We start from the raw sequence: 16,528 nt of genomic DNA, 5'->3' as shown, positions 1-16,528 counted from the left end.
GGTCCTGGTGTTGAGAAGGGGCCGGTACCCAGTGAGTTGTCAGACCCCGGGTCCTGGTGTTGAGAAGGGGCCGGTGCCCAGTAAGTTGACACAGCAGGGATCACAGAGGCCTCCTGATTGATATACCATCCCAAAGCCCTACTCCCAAAGAAGAAAAGAAAGTGCTTCCATGGTGTGTGTGCGTGTGTGTGTGTGATGCCCACATGTAACCAATTGCACTACAATGCCTATAGCCGGACAGATGCAGGGCCATTACATACGACTGCACCAGATTGTACCCTATACAAATACACCTGGTGAAAAGGATAGTTGGGGGCTAAAACCCAGCCCATATTCTCCTGCCCACCTTATGCCCAGGTATGGTGCAGCACCTTTCTCTACCACGACACCATGCACCCTGACCCAGGGCCAATTCTGCCCAGAGGGTATACTTTTTTCTAATTTGTACAAAAGCTCCAAACGAATAAAAACAAGGTGCACTGGTTATTAAATTCTTGTCCCTCAGCCCCAAATTCGCCCTTCTGTTCTCTACTTTGTGTTCCTGGAGATGAAATCCTGCAAACCACATTTCCCCTTCGCCAGCTTCTCCTTACTAGGCCCCCTCCCATTGACTCTTGGAGGGATAAAGACAGGCAGAAGGAGAGACCCCATCTCTCCCATTTGTTGCTTACTCCTGGCCGCATCACTCCACCAGCAGCGAATTCCAGTTCACCTGCTTTTGGCCCCTCAGAACCCACCATGGCATGTCCAGCAACATCAGCACCAATCAGCCAGCACTGGCTTCTCTGAGTTTTAGGTCCTGGTTCTGCTGTTTCTTCTCCAAGCTTCCAGGTTCTAACAACCCCAATCTCTTTCTTTGTTCCTCTGCCCTAAAGGTTCAGCTGCTTTTTGGCAGTTAGTATCTCTGTAAGTCCTCAATGGCCACTTTCTGTCTTTCTGAGCCTCCAATTTTTGTTTACTCAATTCTCTACGTTAAAATCTCTCTGTTCAAACAACTTGTGTGAGCTCTGTTTTCCTGACTGACAGTCGTTGGGGGCATAGATGAGAGCCTTTCACAGTCAGAGCCCCCTAGTTACTGTTAGTCACTCATTTATTCATTCAACAAACATTTGTACTATAATCCCTATATATAGAAGAAGGAGGCTTTGGTTGTATATATACACATACTTATGTAAATACTGTTTATATATTTTAGTATATGTACAGAACATAACTGGGAGCATACACGAAATGTAGATGATGGTGGTTCACTCTGGGAATTGGGAATTGGAGGTATTAGGTGGGGAAGAGTATGTTTCATGTAGCCTTTTGAGTTTTTAACACTCCACTTATTACTGCTATATTTTGAAAAACTGATGAAAATTCCTGTATTCAGTGCCATCTGAGTGCCAGCAAAGGGGAAGCCCTGCAGATGTGCAGAGGTTTTGCCCCCAGAAATCTTCTTCCTGCCTAGCCCATGCTGACACCGCAAACCAGCAGTGCACCAGATCTCGGTTTCCACTTCTCCTTGCCTTCAGATTTAGAGGAACATTCTTGGAAGATTAGAAGTTGATCTTAGAGTCCCCAGACAGTGTGACTAGGCTAAAGTAAATGAGTGGGGAAAAAAATGTTAAGATGGGGGTATCCTTTGCAACATCACGTATGGGGGGGTCAAAACGTAGAAACAAAGAAAGAGTGAGAAGGGAACTTAGAGTTAGTGGAGCACATTTTGGTTGCATCCCTCTATGCAATCCCAAAACCTCATCACTCCCACCCATCTGTAGTGAGCATGCAATTTGAGCAAAACTGACCTCAACCCCAGTTCTTGGAGTAGGACTAATAGTTCCAAGCCAAATGGGGCAATCCTAAGCCTCCTGCCATGGGATTTGTTCAGGTAACTCCTGCTTAAGCCAATTAGCTTGAAATCTGGACTTTTGTGTGATGATTATTAGAAATAACACTCTTTCCAGGATTGATGATCAAAATATTTGCTAACTTCTCCAGATTAGGCTCTGAACCCCTGGAACCAGTGTAGGCTCCATTGGAATAGATCTGGCTCAGAGCAACCAGTTTGGAAACTGAGCCTAATGCCTGAAATAGCTCCACCTCTCCCACTCTGGCCATAAAGCGTGTGATTGTAGACGCTGCTGGCAACCATTTTGTGATCATGAGATAAGCCACCCTGAAAATTAAAAGGATACCCAGAGGAGGACTGAATCAAGAGAACTGCACAGCCAGCACCCTGGGCAGACTGTGCCAAGGCCCACACTCTTTATTGTTCAGTCCTGTTTGTATTAGGTTTCAATACTTTGTGATGATGGTTTTTGCATCCTCTCAATTATCTTCTTACTTCACATTTGGTTAAGGTTAAACTGAGGTCCAGATCGAAGAAAAAAGGCCTTGTCTGAACTCTTACAGAACCAGGACCTTAATCTTTTGTCTGTCAAACCAGTGCTCTCCTAATAAATCATAAAACCTCTCCCACCACATTGTGGGCAGCAGCAGGGACTCCATCAGTGTTTGTTGAGTGAATTAATTACTAAATGAGAATGAGATCAGAGGGAAGTTCTGGCAAGGGCACAAGGTAAGCAAGGGTTTGCAGTAAAGGAGGGTCAGCACGGAGATGGGCAATGAAAAGAAACCCCCAAGAGTTTATTCTATTTTAGTCACATGAACACATTGGCAGTACAAAAGGCTTCCCTAAACTCTAGGGAGTTTCTGTGGATAAATCTCTGATTGCCACTTGTCCAGAAACAATCAATATCCAAAACACGGGAAGCGTTTGGAAGTTTATTATAAAAATAACTGAAAGGGGTCTAAAAAGATCTCAGGGTGCCACATCCCATCAGGAACTTGTGATCGGGGTAGGGACGGTGGGTAGGTAACAGAGCCTCAGTATTGTGACATAATTCTCCTCTGAACAGGAGTAAGAAAAAGGCTGTCACTGTGCAATTAGAAAATGTCATCACTTTTCATGAAACTTCAGTTTTTCTTATGTGTAAAAAGGGAAAAATAATAATACAGTCTCACTGCTATGGTTTGAATGTCCCCTCGAAAATTCATGCTGGAATTTAACTGATGATATTAAGAGGTGGGTCTTTAAGAGGTGGTTAGGCCATTCGGGCCCTGCCCTCATGAATGGATTAATGTCATTATGGCAGAAGCGGATTAATTGTCATTGGAGTGGGCAGTTCCCATCCTGTCTCTGGTTCACATGCTCACTTGCCCTTCTGCCTCCCACCATGGAATGATGCAGCACGATGGCCCTCACCAGAGGTCAGCACCATTCTCTTGGACTTCCAAACCTCTAGAATCATGAGCCAAATACATTTCTATTCATTGTAAATTGCTCAGTTTCAGATATTCTGTTATAGAAGCAGAAAATAGACTGAGACGCCCACTGTACTTTATCTTCAGACCAGATGTTTCAACATTCAGAAATGCTGGGTTTTAGAAAAGTTATATGGTGCATAACACTATATTATGGAGCACTCAGTGGGTTCTGGGGAACACCCTGTAATCAAATGCATTAATATTTTTGTAGGGAAACTTATAGATATTTACAGTAAATGGCATAATTAAGACCATAAATAGTCTCACATCAGTTCAGTCCAGGACTTGCCACCAAGTGAGTTATAAAAATCTTTTGGTTGTCAGAGCTTTTGGAGGTATTTTTAGAGACAGGGTCTTGCTCTGTCACACAGGCTGGAGTGCAGTAGCATGATTATGGCTCACTGCAACCTCAAACTCTTGGGCTCAAGCGATGCTCCTGCCTCAGCCTCCCAGGATGGGGGTCTCACTTTGTTGCTCAAAGTGCCGAGATCATGAGCCACTGCACCCTACCACTTTTTGGATTTTTGAAACTGGGGTTAAGGGATGATGAGTATATCATGCATTGGGCTGTTGGGAGAATTGGATGAGGTAAAGTCAGTGGCTGGCTTGGAGGAGTCACTCAACACGTTACTGTGTTATTTTCCTTCTGCTTTTATATATGAATGTCCCACATGGGTTCCAATCTCTACCTTGAGGAAGGCCATTCTCTCGTGGCCCCCTCTGGAACTGCCCTGCACCGCTGAGGACTGTTTGCACCCTAAGGTCACGATGTCACAACCACCTGATGTACTCCACCACTAAAGACCTCTCTACTCATCTCAGGGCCAATGTGAAGACCTGTTGGGTTCCAGAATTCTATGAGAACTGCCCCCACTTGGTGGTGCCCAGCCCGCTCCTCCTTTTTTATTGCCTGCAGTCTTAAAGGACTACAGGGGTTGTCTACCTGACTCCACAGGAAGCCAAGTCAGGCACAGGGGGCTGGCAGTAGTCAGGCGGTGAGGTTAAGGGCGAGATCACCAGGCGGTGAGGTTAAGGGCGAGATCACCAGGGACTGACCTTTTATCACACCATGCAGAAACCAGACACAGGACTGGGGCAAGGGTGAAACCAGCAAGACACCTCAGGCATAAAATTGAAGGAGGCCCTAGGCTCCCCATCTCCTCATCTTCATCCTGGTCCTGCTCACAAATTGAATATAAATTCAAAAGCAAGAGAGTTTACCCAGGAAAAGGCAGGCCAGAGAAGAGAGGATTGGCTGTATTAGTTATCTATTGCTGCATGACAAATTGCCTCCAAAAATAATTGTTCAAAACAACAATAATCACTTATTACCTCATGCAAGCACTAGATCAGAATCTCTCACAAGGTAGCAGTCAAGATGTTGGCCAGAGGTGCAGTCCCTGAAGCGTTGACAGGAGTTGAAAGGTCCATTTCCAACGTGGTTCACTTGCATGGCTGGCAAGTTGATTGTGGATATTGGCAGGAGGTCCTAGTTCCTCTCATGTGGGCCTCTCCACAGGCTGCCTGAGTGTCCTCCTGACATGGTGGCTGACTTCTCCCAGAGTGTGCAATCCAAGAGACCAATGCAAAAGTTGCAAGGCTTTTTATCACCTGGTCTAAGAAGTCACACACCCTGTCATTTCCACAGAATTCTATTGGTCACAAAGCACTAATCATGTGGGAAGGAACTAACTACACAGAGAATGGGTACCATGATATCAGGCTCATTGGGGACTCTCTCAGATACTTGCAGTCATGGTCTGCCTTCCCTTCTTGCCCTCTGTAATTCACATCTCTCTTAAATTAAAATTATCAGACTCCCAAGCCTTTCAACATGCCCAAAAATTTCTTCAATGACAACATCAGCTTGAGGTACAGTATCTTATTACTTAAATCAGGTCCTGGCATAAATGAAGGTCCTATGATGGTTTCTCAAGTACAGCTCCTAGAGTATAGTTCCTCTCCATCCTAAAACTACAAACCAAAGAGATACATTATCTGCACCCCCACATACCCAACTTGCAATGGCAGACAGGCATTACTCTAGATTCCCTTTCCTCATTCAAAAATGGGGAAAGCAAGAGGCATACGGAAGTCACTGGCCCATAGCAATTTTGAAATCCAGCAGAGCAGATGTTAATCATTTCTTGATTGACTCACTCCTACCACTGCCCAGAAATGATACTCTATGTTTATTCAACACTGCCTGGAACCCTCCTTTGTTGGATCACCCAGTTCATTAGGACCTCTTGCTATTTTCCAGGTTATCATAAGTGACAGCATTTCTAAACATTTTACCATTACATAACAAAGAACCTCTTCTCTCAAGTGTTTTACTCTTATTTTTATTTTTTTGGAGATAGTCTCACTTGTCACCCAGGCTGAAATGCAGTGGCATGATCACTGTAATCTTGAATTCCTGGGCTCAAGTGCCTCAGCCTCCTAAGTAACTAGGACTACAGGTGCACACCACCATGCTCCACTAATTTTTTAAAAATTTGTTGTAGAGATGGGGTCTCATTATGTTGTCCAGGCTTGTCTTAAACTCTAGGCCCCATGTGATCCTCCCAGCTTAGCCTCCCAAAGTGTTGGGATTACAGGCATGAGTACTTGACCCTCCTCACTTCTTTTAAGCTCTTGTTGCATCCTTATCACAGCCATCAGGCTTCTCTTGAAGTGAAGTCTCTTGAAGTCCCTTTAACCTATCATGCACCGTCATCTCCTCCCAGCTTCTGCCCAAATCCAGTACCGAGGCCACTCCCACATTTCTTATGGCAGTACCACATTTCCAGGCACCTAAATCTGTGCTATTTCTACTGCTGTATAGTAAATACCCTAAAACTTGGTGACTTAAAACAATAGTAATCATTTATTCTCTCTTATGTTACTGTGGGTCAGGGATCCAGGAGTGGCTTGGCTTGGTAGTTCTATTTCAGGATGTCGCATGAGATTGCAGACATATATCAGCTCAAGCTGCAGTCATCTGCAGGCTTGACCAGGGTGGAGGATCCTTTTCCAAGGTGGCTCATTCACACGGCTGGTGAGTTGGAGCTTACTAAGGGCTTATGTTCCTCTCTATGGGAGTTTTTCAATACAACTGCCTGATGATCCACACAACAAGCCTCTAGCGAGACAGGTAATCATCACCTTATCATACAAATACATGTAAAACTACAGTTGAGATGAGTACAGTGAGAAGGATGTACTTTTGCTCATATGAGTGCAAATAAAAGTTGACCTAATCAGGAAAATCATGGAAGACTTCCCTGGGGAGGTGATGCCTGGGCTCAGCTCTGGGGGATGAGCTCTTCTAACCAGACATAAAGAGAAGAAAACTGAGCACAGTGACTTACACCTGTAATCCCAGCACTTTGGGAAGCTGAGGCAGGTGGATTACTTGAGCTCAGGAGTTTGAAACCAGCCTGGACAACAGGAGGAAACACCGTCTCTACCAAAAACACAAAAAAATTAGTCAGGTGTGGTGGTACACACCTGTAATCCCAGCTACTTGGGAGGCTGAGGTGGAAGAATTGCTTGAGCCCAGGAAGTGGCAGATGCAGTGAGCTGAGATTGTACCATTGCACTCCAGCCTGGGTGACAGAGTGGATCTCATCTCAAAAATTAAATAATAACAATTTAAAAAGAGAAGAGTGTTACAAGAACAGGGAACAGCATGTGTTAAGGCTCTGAGGCAGGAAATAGGATAACTCTTTCTAGAACCTAATAAAGACCAGTGAGGCTGAGGACAGAGTGAGGTGGAGCAGAAGATTAAGCTGGAGGTAGAGAGGGAAGAGCCAGACAGGAGATGAGGACATAACACCCAACCCTTTCATTTGTGTAACAGTGGAAACATCTCAGCATATCTTTTTACATACTCTTATTTTGACTTTCACATTCTAAGTAAGAATGCCAGCACGTTCCAGTGTGCACACTGGAACTCAGAGTGGTTAAGCAAATAAGTTCAGGTCACATCGCAAGACTGAGACCAAGGTAAGACTGATTTTCTCACTAAAATAGCCACATTGTGCCACCTCCCTAAAGAGACATGGCCCCCTTCCTAACTTTCCTTCTCCCTTAGTAGTGCATATGTGGTAATTCTTGTCCAGGAGTTGCCAGTGTGTTTTTACTAATCATGATTGCACCTGGCACTCACAAAACTTCCTGGAGGTGCACATATTTCCCTGTCATAAAGAGCTCCTCTCTCCCCCTCTTCACATCTCCCCTTACCCTGCACCACCCCAGCACCCCTGCCGGCACCTAGCAGCTGGGGCTACACTTCCGTCAGGTAATAACAGGTCAGGCAAGCTCACAGTCCACGGCTATGTAGGCTATTACAGGCTGGCTTCCTCCGTCCCCACTCCAGATGTGTTTCTAGTAGTGCCCAGAGCTTCCTGGAAACCCAGATTGGGATATCTTCAGAGCCCATGCAAGCAGAGCAGTGTGCTCATCTGAGTAGGTTCTAAGGCTGAAATCTCCTTCTGTGCATGGCCTGCCTCAGCAGCTGCTCCCTCGAGCTCCCCCAGTGAACCTTCAAGGCAGATAAGAAGTGACTGAACAGGATGGAAGGGAATGCCACAGCTTTGCTATCTGCCTCTTGCTAGGCATGCGGCCATTTTGAAATACAGAGAGAAGAACGTATTTTCACTTCCTTCCTTTATAGAAGCACTGACACTACTCTTGGCATTGCCTTCTCTGTCTTCCCTCAGCCAAGGTGTCCAGGGTACTGAGAGATGAGACAGCACCCAGCTCTAGACCTTGCTACTGAATCATTCATGCTTCTAATTTTTTTCCTTTTTTGATTTAATTTTTTTCCTTTTTCTTTTTTTTCTTTTCGTAAAGACAGAGTCTCATTCTGTTGCCCAGGTTGATCTTAAACTCCTGGGCTCAAGCAGTCCGCCCACTTTGGCCTCCCACAGTGCTAGAATTGCAGGCATGAGCCACTGTGCCCAGCAGTTCTAACTGCTGACAATCTGATAAGTGCAAAAAGTACCTTTCTGCTCTGCTGCTTTCATTTGCACTTCCCTACTTTCTATTAAAATTGGGCAACACCTGTATGTTGATTAGCTGTTTGCCAATTGTTCTTCCTTCAAGGATTCCAGCCCCTTGGAAGTGGAGCCTCTCCAGGTGTGTTTGACGAGTTGGGGTGGAGCAGAACTCTCCCCTCCCTTGTTTTGCATACTGCACTTCTGTTCATACAGCCTGATGATTGGACACTGGGCACAAAGAGCTCATAGAACAATGCCCCAAGCTGCTATTCCCCCGGGGGTGTCTGATGTTACCTGGAAATGTCGTGTTGGCATAGCTAGTGGGGACCCGTTTTAAGCTCGGGACAAAAGGTCCTCCCTGCTGGCAGTAGGATAGGGGTGACACAGCAGAGGGAATGCAGAGAGCCTTTGGGAGCTGCGGCCTCACATAGGCACAGTGTGAGGTGCAGGGCAGACTTGAGAGCCCTCCAGAGGAGCTACTTACACAACGGGCTGTGAGCCAGAGCATGAGCAGAGGCCAAGAGTTCTCTGCACTCAACGTTGAGGCCAACTAGGTCCACCTAGGTCAGATTTTTGAGGAGGCCAGGACTGGGGTGAGGCAAGTGAAGTACTTAGGATACAAAATTTACAAAGGCACTGACTCTCAGGGCTTAGCATGCATTCGCACAGCCCTGAGGGTGAGGGCCTCCTTACATTTCGTGCCTAGGCACCTTTGCCTCACCCTAGTCCCAGCCCAGCTTGGGAGAGAGGAACGTGGTAGGGCCCAGAGGAGACACTTAGCTCTCAGAGAGGAGGAAGTGCTGACTGGGAAAGGAGCCCACTCTACCTCCTTTGTGGCTGTTTGTGTGTTGTGAACTTTCTGTTGTTCTAAATCTAGGGTATTAGTTCCACGGTTCTTAACAACTCCTCTGGTTGTCAGTTAGTGGGAAATAGAATCCAGTGTAGCCCTTTTTTTTTTTCTTTTCTTTTCTACTTTCCTTTCCTTTCCTTTCCTTCTTTTTTTTTTTTTTGTTTTTTTGTTTGTTTGTTTGTTTTTTTGAGACGGAGTCTCGCTCTGTCGCCCACGCTGGAGTGTAGTGGCGGGATCTCAGCTCACTGCAAACTCCGCCTCCTGGGTTCACGTCATTCTCCTGCCTCAGCCTCCCGAGTAGCTGGAACTACAGGCGCCCGCCACCTCGCCTGGCTAGATTTTTGTATTTTTTAGTAGAGACGGGGTTTCACCGCCTTTCCTTCTTTTCTTTTTCTTGACAGAGTATTGATCTATTGCCCAGGCTGAAGTACAGTGGCAGGATCTTGACTCACTGCAAACTCCAACTCCCAGGTTCAAGCAATTCTCCTGCCTCATCCCCCTGAGTAGCTGGGATTACAGGCATGCACCACCATACCTGGTTAATTTTTGTATTTTTATTAGAGATGGGGTTTCATCATATTGGCCAGGCTGGTCTCGAACTGCTGACCTCAGGTGATCTGCCCACCTTGGCCTCCCAAAGTGCTGGAATTACAGGCCTGAGCCACTGTGCCCAGCCCAGTGTAGCTATTTTCAACAGGAAAGCATTTAATACAAGGATTTTTTTTAAAAAAGGAATACTACGCAGCCATAAAAAAGAACAAGTCCATGTCCTTTGCAGGGACATGGATGAAGCTGGAAACCATCATTATTAGCAAACTAACACAGGAACAGAAAACCGAACACCATTTGTTCTCACTTATAAGTTGTAGTTGAACAATGAGAACACATGGACACAGGGATAGGAACATCATATGGGGCCTGTCAGGGGGTGGGGGGCAAAGGGAGGGAGAGCATTAGTACAAATACCTAACGTATGCAGGGTTTAAAATCTAGACAACGTGTTGATAGGTGCAGCAAACCACCATGGCTCATGTATATCTATGTAAAAAACCTGCACATTATGCACCCGTATCCTAGAACTTAAAATAAAATAAAATAAAATAAAATAAAATAAAGTAGTCTCAAAAAAAAATAAAAAATAAAATAAAATAAAATAAAATAAAGTAAAATAAAATAAAATAATAAATAAATAAGAACTGGAAGGACCGGAGCAGCAGACTCTTGCTTAGGCCTCCAAGAATGTCTCTTCAAATACCACAGAACCAACCCACTGAGAGAGCTGCTCCCTCTGACACAGCCAGGACAGGGAAAATCAGGAGATCACCACTCTTTTCAAGAACACGGCCCCTTAGCTGTGGTCCAGGGATCAGAAGCCGGGCGCTAGGGTGCTAAAGCCATCACAGCTGCTTTTCTCACCTTCAACAAGGCTAGAGCTTGGATGCAGAAACACTGGGGCACAGAGCCCCACATCTCCCACCTCTGCTCTCTCACAGAAAACTGCGCCAAACAACAGGAAGGGAGCCTCTGCCTCACTTCCGCTTCACATCTCGGCTTGATGACATCTGATTGGCAGAACGAAGTGTACTGTCAGAGCAATAGCTGCAAGGGAGTTTGAAAAACATCATTTTTATCTTCCCTACCATTACAGTCCAGGAAGACACCATAGAAAGAGGTGAGAATGCTGGAGACCAGCGGACAATACCCAACTCAGGTCTCAGGTTTAAAGGCTCCTGCAGGTGAGGGAAGAGAAACTAGGGGACCTCATGCTATTTACAGGCACACCTCATATTACTGAACTCACTTGATTGTGCTCAGCAGATGTTGCAACTGTACAAATTGGAGCTTGTGGCAATCCTGTATACAGCAAGTCTATCAGAGCTATTTTTTCAACAGGTTGTGCTCACTCTGTGTCTCTGTTGTCACATTTTGGTAATTCTCACAATATTTCCAACTTAGTCATTATTATTACATCTGTTACAGTGATCTGTGATCAGGGATCTTTAATGTCACTATTGTAATTATTTTGGGGTACCATGAACCATGCCCACAGTGAACTCGATAAATGTCGTCTGTGTTCTGACTGCTCCTACTGACCAATCCCTGTCTCTGTCCCTCTCCTTGGGCCTTCCTATTCCTTGAAACACATGAATATGGAAATTAGGCCAATTAATAACCCTACAGTGGCCTCTAAGTATTCAAGTGGAAAAATGAGTCACAGTCTCTCACTTTCAATCAAAAGCTAGAAAAGATGAAGCGTGTGAGGAAGGCATGTCAAAAGCCAAGAGAGGCTGAAAACTAGACCTCTCATAGCAAACAGCCAAATTGTGAATGCAAAGGAAAAATTCTTGAAGGAAATGAAAAGTGCTACTCCAGTGAACACGTGAATCATAAGAAAGTGAAACAGCCTTATTGCTGACATAGAGAAAGTGTGAGTGGTCTGGATGGAAGATCAAATCAGCCACAACATTCCCTTAAGCCAAAGCCTAATCCAGAGCCTAATCCTCTTTCAAGTCTATGAAGGCTGAGAGAGCCGAGGAAGCTGCAGAAGAAAAGCTGGAACCTAGCAGAGGTTGGTTCATGAGGCTTAAGGAAAGAAGCCATCTCCATAACATAAAAGTGCAAGGTGAAGCAGCAAGTGCTGATGGAGAAGCTGCAGTAAGTTATCCAGAAGACCTAGCTAAGATGACTGATGAACATAGCTACACTAAACAACAGATTTTCAATGAAGATGAAACAGCCTACTCTTGGAAGAAGTTGCCATCCAAGACTTTCACAGATAAGGAAAAGTCGGCTGGGCGCGGTGGCTCACTCTTGTAATCGCAGCACTTTGGGAGTCCGAGGTGAGTGGATCACAAGGTCAGGAGTTCAAGACCAGCCTGACTAAAATGGTGAAACCCTATCTCTACTAAAAATACAAAACTTAGCCGGGCATAGTGGCATGTGCCTGTAGTCCCAGCTGCTCAGGAGGCAGAGACAGGAGAATTGCTTGAACCTGGGAGGCAGAGGTTGCAGTGAGCTGAGATCATGCCACTGCACTCCAGCCTGGGCAACAGAGTGAGACTGCATCTCAAAATAATTAAAAAACAAAAAGAAGAAAAGTCAATGCCTGACTTCCATGGCAAAGCACAGGTTGACTCTCTTACTAGGGGCTAATGGAGCTGGGACTTTAAGTTGAAGCCAATGCTCCTCCCTTACCATCAACAAAATCCTAGGTCCATTAAGCATGACGCTAAATCTCCTCTCCCTGTGCTCTATCAGTGGAACAACAAAGCCTGGATGACAGCACATTTGTTTACAACATGGTTTACTGAATATTTTAAGCCCAATGTTGAGACCTACTGCTTAAGAGAAAAGATTCCTTTCAAAATATGACTGTTCATTGCCAATGGACCAGGTCACCCAAAAACTCTGATGGAGATGTATAAAGAGATGTACAATTGATGTTGTTTTCATGCCTGTTAACACATCATTCATTCTCAGCCCTTGGTTCAAGGAGTAATTTCAACTTTCAAGTCTTATTATTTAAGAAATAATTTTTAAAAAGTTTTAGTGGTCACAGACAGTGATTCTTTTGAAGGATCTGAGAAAAATAAATTGAAACCTTCCTGGAAAGGATTTCCCCTTATAGATGCCATTAAGAACATTTGTGATTCATAGGAGGCAGTCAAAATAGCAACATTAGCAGGAGTTTGGAAGACGTGTGTTCCAACTCTCATGGATGACTTTGAGGGCTTCAGACTTCAGTGCACGAAGTAAATGCAGAAGAGGCAGAAACATAAAATGACAAGTGGAGCCTGAAGAGAACATTGAATCGTTGCAATTTTATGATAAAACTTCAGCAGATGAGGAGTTGCTTCTGACAGATATGCAAAGAAAGTGGTTTCTTGAGATGGAATCTACTGGTGCAGATGCTGTGAACATCATTGAAATGACAACAAAGTATTTAGAATATCACATAAACTTAGTTGATAAAGCAGGAGCAGGGATTAAGAGGATTGACTCCAATTTTGAAAGAAGCTCTGCTGTGGATAAAATGTTGTCAAATATTGCATGCTACAGAGAAATCTTTTTTGAAAGGAAGAGTCAATTGATGCAACAAACTTCATTGTTTTTGTCCTTTAAGAAACTGCCACTGTCCTCCTAATCTTCAGTAACCACCACCCAGATCAGTCAGCAGCCATCCACACTGAAGGACAACCCTCCACCAGCAAAATGATTATGACAACTGAAGATTCTGATGATCGTTAACATTTTTTATCAATAAAGTATTTTTAATTAAGGTATGTACATTGTTTTTTAGACATAATACTATTGCTCACCTAATAGACAACAGTATAGTGTAGACATAACTTATATGCACTGGAACACCAAAAAAATTGTGCGACTTACTTTATTGTGATATTTGCTTTACTGTGATATTTGCTTTATTGTGGTAGTCTGGAACCGAACTTGCAATATCTCTGCGGTGTGCCTGTGTTAGAGTAAGGAACTGGTGCTCAGGCATGGGCAAACCTGCCCATGGAGCCCCACTACCCCCACCCCACAGACCTCTGACTTTGCCAGGCTGCTCACCGTCCACAGGCCCCATGACTGGTTGAGGCCCAGATGACCTTTCATTTGCAAGCACTTGAGAACACGCAGGAGAATTCAGCAGTACAGGGCAGGCTGTGGCTAAACCACGCCTCCCTTCACCCCATCCCAGATCCCAGACTCCGGAATCTCTAGAGACTGAACCTGCAAATAAATATGTGACAAGTCTGAGGAATCTGCCTCCTTCAAAGCATTGTGTCATTGCTGCAGGTGTGTGGATTCTTCACTTGGTGGATTTGTGTCCTCCTCTGATTCCTCACTTTGTTTTACCTAAGGGCTTTTCTAGTATCTCTGGCAGCGAGATCTGGAAATGAGCTGGCATCCGGTCTAATCGTTTGGTGGAGTAAGTCTGGTTCCCCACCTGTCAGCTGGAGCTCCCTCGCTTCCTTAACATCTAGATCCATGTGGCTGGAAACACTAATCCTGCCTTATGGTTCAGGGTCTCCCCTGAGACTTCACTGGGTTAGGCCGGAGCTTAGAGCCCCAACATGGCCTCAGCCTCCAGGGCCCTCCCTCACGCATCATATGGCAGTGGGGAGCGGGGCACAGGGGAAGAGAGGGCGGAGTCTCTTCCCTGGGCAGCTCAAACCTGCCACACAGAGCATTAGACAGGACAGGAAAGACATCCTGATACGGTTCTGAGCACACTGCACGACCAACACCTAGGGCCATGCTCTCATTCTTTTTTTCTCTCCCACTTAGAAAAGTGGCAAAGTAGCGCCACACTCTGCTTCCTAAAGGCCTTCCCACTTCACCCCGTCCCCAAAACCCACCACACATTTCTCACGGGCTCTGCCACCCGTGGAGCATCCTAGCATCTCATCATCTTTCTGGCTACTCTGTCTTCCTCCTTCTTTTTCTCTATTTTTTGTTTCCTTTCTATTTTTTTTCTTAATCTCCCATCTCAGGAGCAAAAGTGAGAGGGTTTCCATCTTCAGCAGCAAGCTAGCTTATTCTCTGGGGGTCCAGCTGGCGCATCTGCCCTCCAAGTCTCTCTCCAGTCCAGTGACTTATCCAGAAAGTGTCTCAAAGTCAGTTCCCATTCCATGTGGAATATTGGTGCCAGCTGTTAGGACAGTAAATGCTTCACCTCATTACTAACGTGTGTATACACACACACACACACACACACACACACATATTACATATAGCTCTAGCTATAAAATCACATATCTCAATGTCTTCATATATAGACAAATTGTGCCTAAGCAGTCCTTATGAGCAATGTTTTAAATCATGCGCTAATTCTCATATCTTCATAAAACTAACATTACTGGCCCTCCCTTCTCTGGTTCCCCTTCTCACTCCTTTCCTCCCACACCGTTACCTTTCTGCCATTACAACTCCCATCCCAGGTGCGCTACAAAGCACACTAGGTGTGAATAGTTGTCATCCTGAGAACTGAGCAGGGCAGCTATGCTTGACCGTGTGTGTTCCCAGGGGAACCCCAGTGCCATCAAGGTTGTCTCATAAGGACTGTGAGGCCTGGCCCCTCGCTGATCTGTGACTTGTGGTTTCTTCTAGATGAGTCAGCCAAGGTGGGGACGTGAAATGAATCAATGTGTGTCAATGATGCTCTGAAGAAAGATGCCAGCACTCATGGCTTCACACACAACAGCCCCAGAACTCCTGGCTTTAGATGTACATCCAGGCCAGGCTCTCCCAACCCCAGCACAGTTCAGGTAATATGGACTGCCCGGTACACTGAAGGATGCTTAGCAGCATCCCAGGCCTCTACCCACCGGATGCCAGGAGTACCCCCAAGCCCTCAGCTGGGACAACCAAAAATGTCTCCTGACATTGCCAAATGTCTTCCTGGAAAGTAAAATCACCCCTCAGCTGAGAATCAGTGCTCTATAGCTGTATAGATACATATTGTGTATACAGCAATGTATACATACATACAAACAATTAAATATTTATATGTCCTTATTTTAAGTTGGCATCTGGTATAAACTTTTCATTCAATCAGCATATGCACAAAACAGAAATGTGACATATTTTCTTCCTTTTCTTTTAAAAATTAATGTCATCTGTGATAATAGTGACATTTGTGATGACTAAATAAACAGAACCATCATATATCTATCTTTCTGTGAAGTTGGCATTGAAGCAGCAGTGAGAAGGGAGTTTTGGAGTGTCAGTTGCCTTCCCCTGGACCCACCATGGCTCCTGCCTCTTGGAGCTTTGAGAATGCAGATGGACAGTATAAACCAAAAATACAATTCTAAGCCCCCCAGCCACCTGAATGGACCCCTCCTCTTGGCCCAGGGTGTTCCAAAGTTAACCTGAAAAACGAATTCAGGACATGATGGGAACAGAGAGCTGGACATGCCTCATTATACCCTCCTCCCTTTTGGAATCACTGATAGAAGACTCTTTAAATCTGATAAGAAACATTTACTGTCTATTCTTGGCTGGAGGTGGTGGCTCACACCTGTAATCCCAGCATTTTGGGAGTTGAGGCAGGCGAATCACTTGAGGTCAGGAGTTCCAGACCAGCCTAGCCAAGATGGTGAAACCTCATCTCTACTAAAAATACAAAAATTAGCTGGGCGTGGTGGCAGACACCTGTAATCTTAGCTACTCAGGAGACTAAAGCACAAGAATCGCTTGAACCCAGGAGGTGGAGGTTGCAGTGAGCCGAGATTGCACCACTGCACTCCACCCTGGGCAACAGAGCAAGACTTTATCTTAAAAAAGAAAGAGAGAGAGAGAGAGAGAGAGAGAGAGAGAAAGAAAGAAAGAAAGAAAGAAAGAAAGAAAGAAAGAAAGAAAGAAAGAAAGAAAG

The 16,528-nt window shown here is 45.1% G+C and overlaps 1 long non-coding RNA gene across 1 annotated transcript in view; it reads right to left on the bottom strand.

The window, feature by feature from the left end:
- Window positions 1-16,528, bottom strand: part of LOC105531145 — a 113,069-nt gene that overhangs the window by 1,199 nt on the left and 95,342 nt on the right. The window lies entirely within an intron of this gene.

The sequence above is a fragment of the Mandrillus leucophaeus genome, unplaced genomic scaffold, assembly GCF_000951045.1.
Source record: "Mandrillus leucophaeus isolate KB7577 unplaced genomic scaffold, Mleu.le_1.0 Scaffold12, whole genome shotgun sequence".
NCBI classification, from domain to species: Eukaryota; Metazoa; Chordata; class Mammalia; order Primates; family Cercopithecidae; genus Mandrillus; species Mandrillus leucophaeus.
Note: the sequence above shows the minus strand (reverse complement) of the source record. Positions and strands in the feature narration are given on the sequence as shown.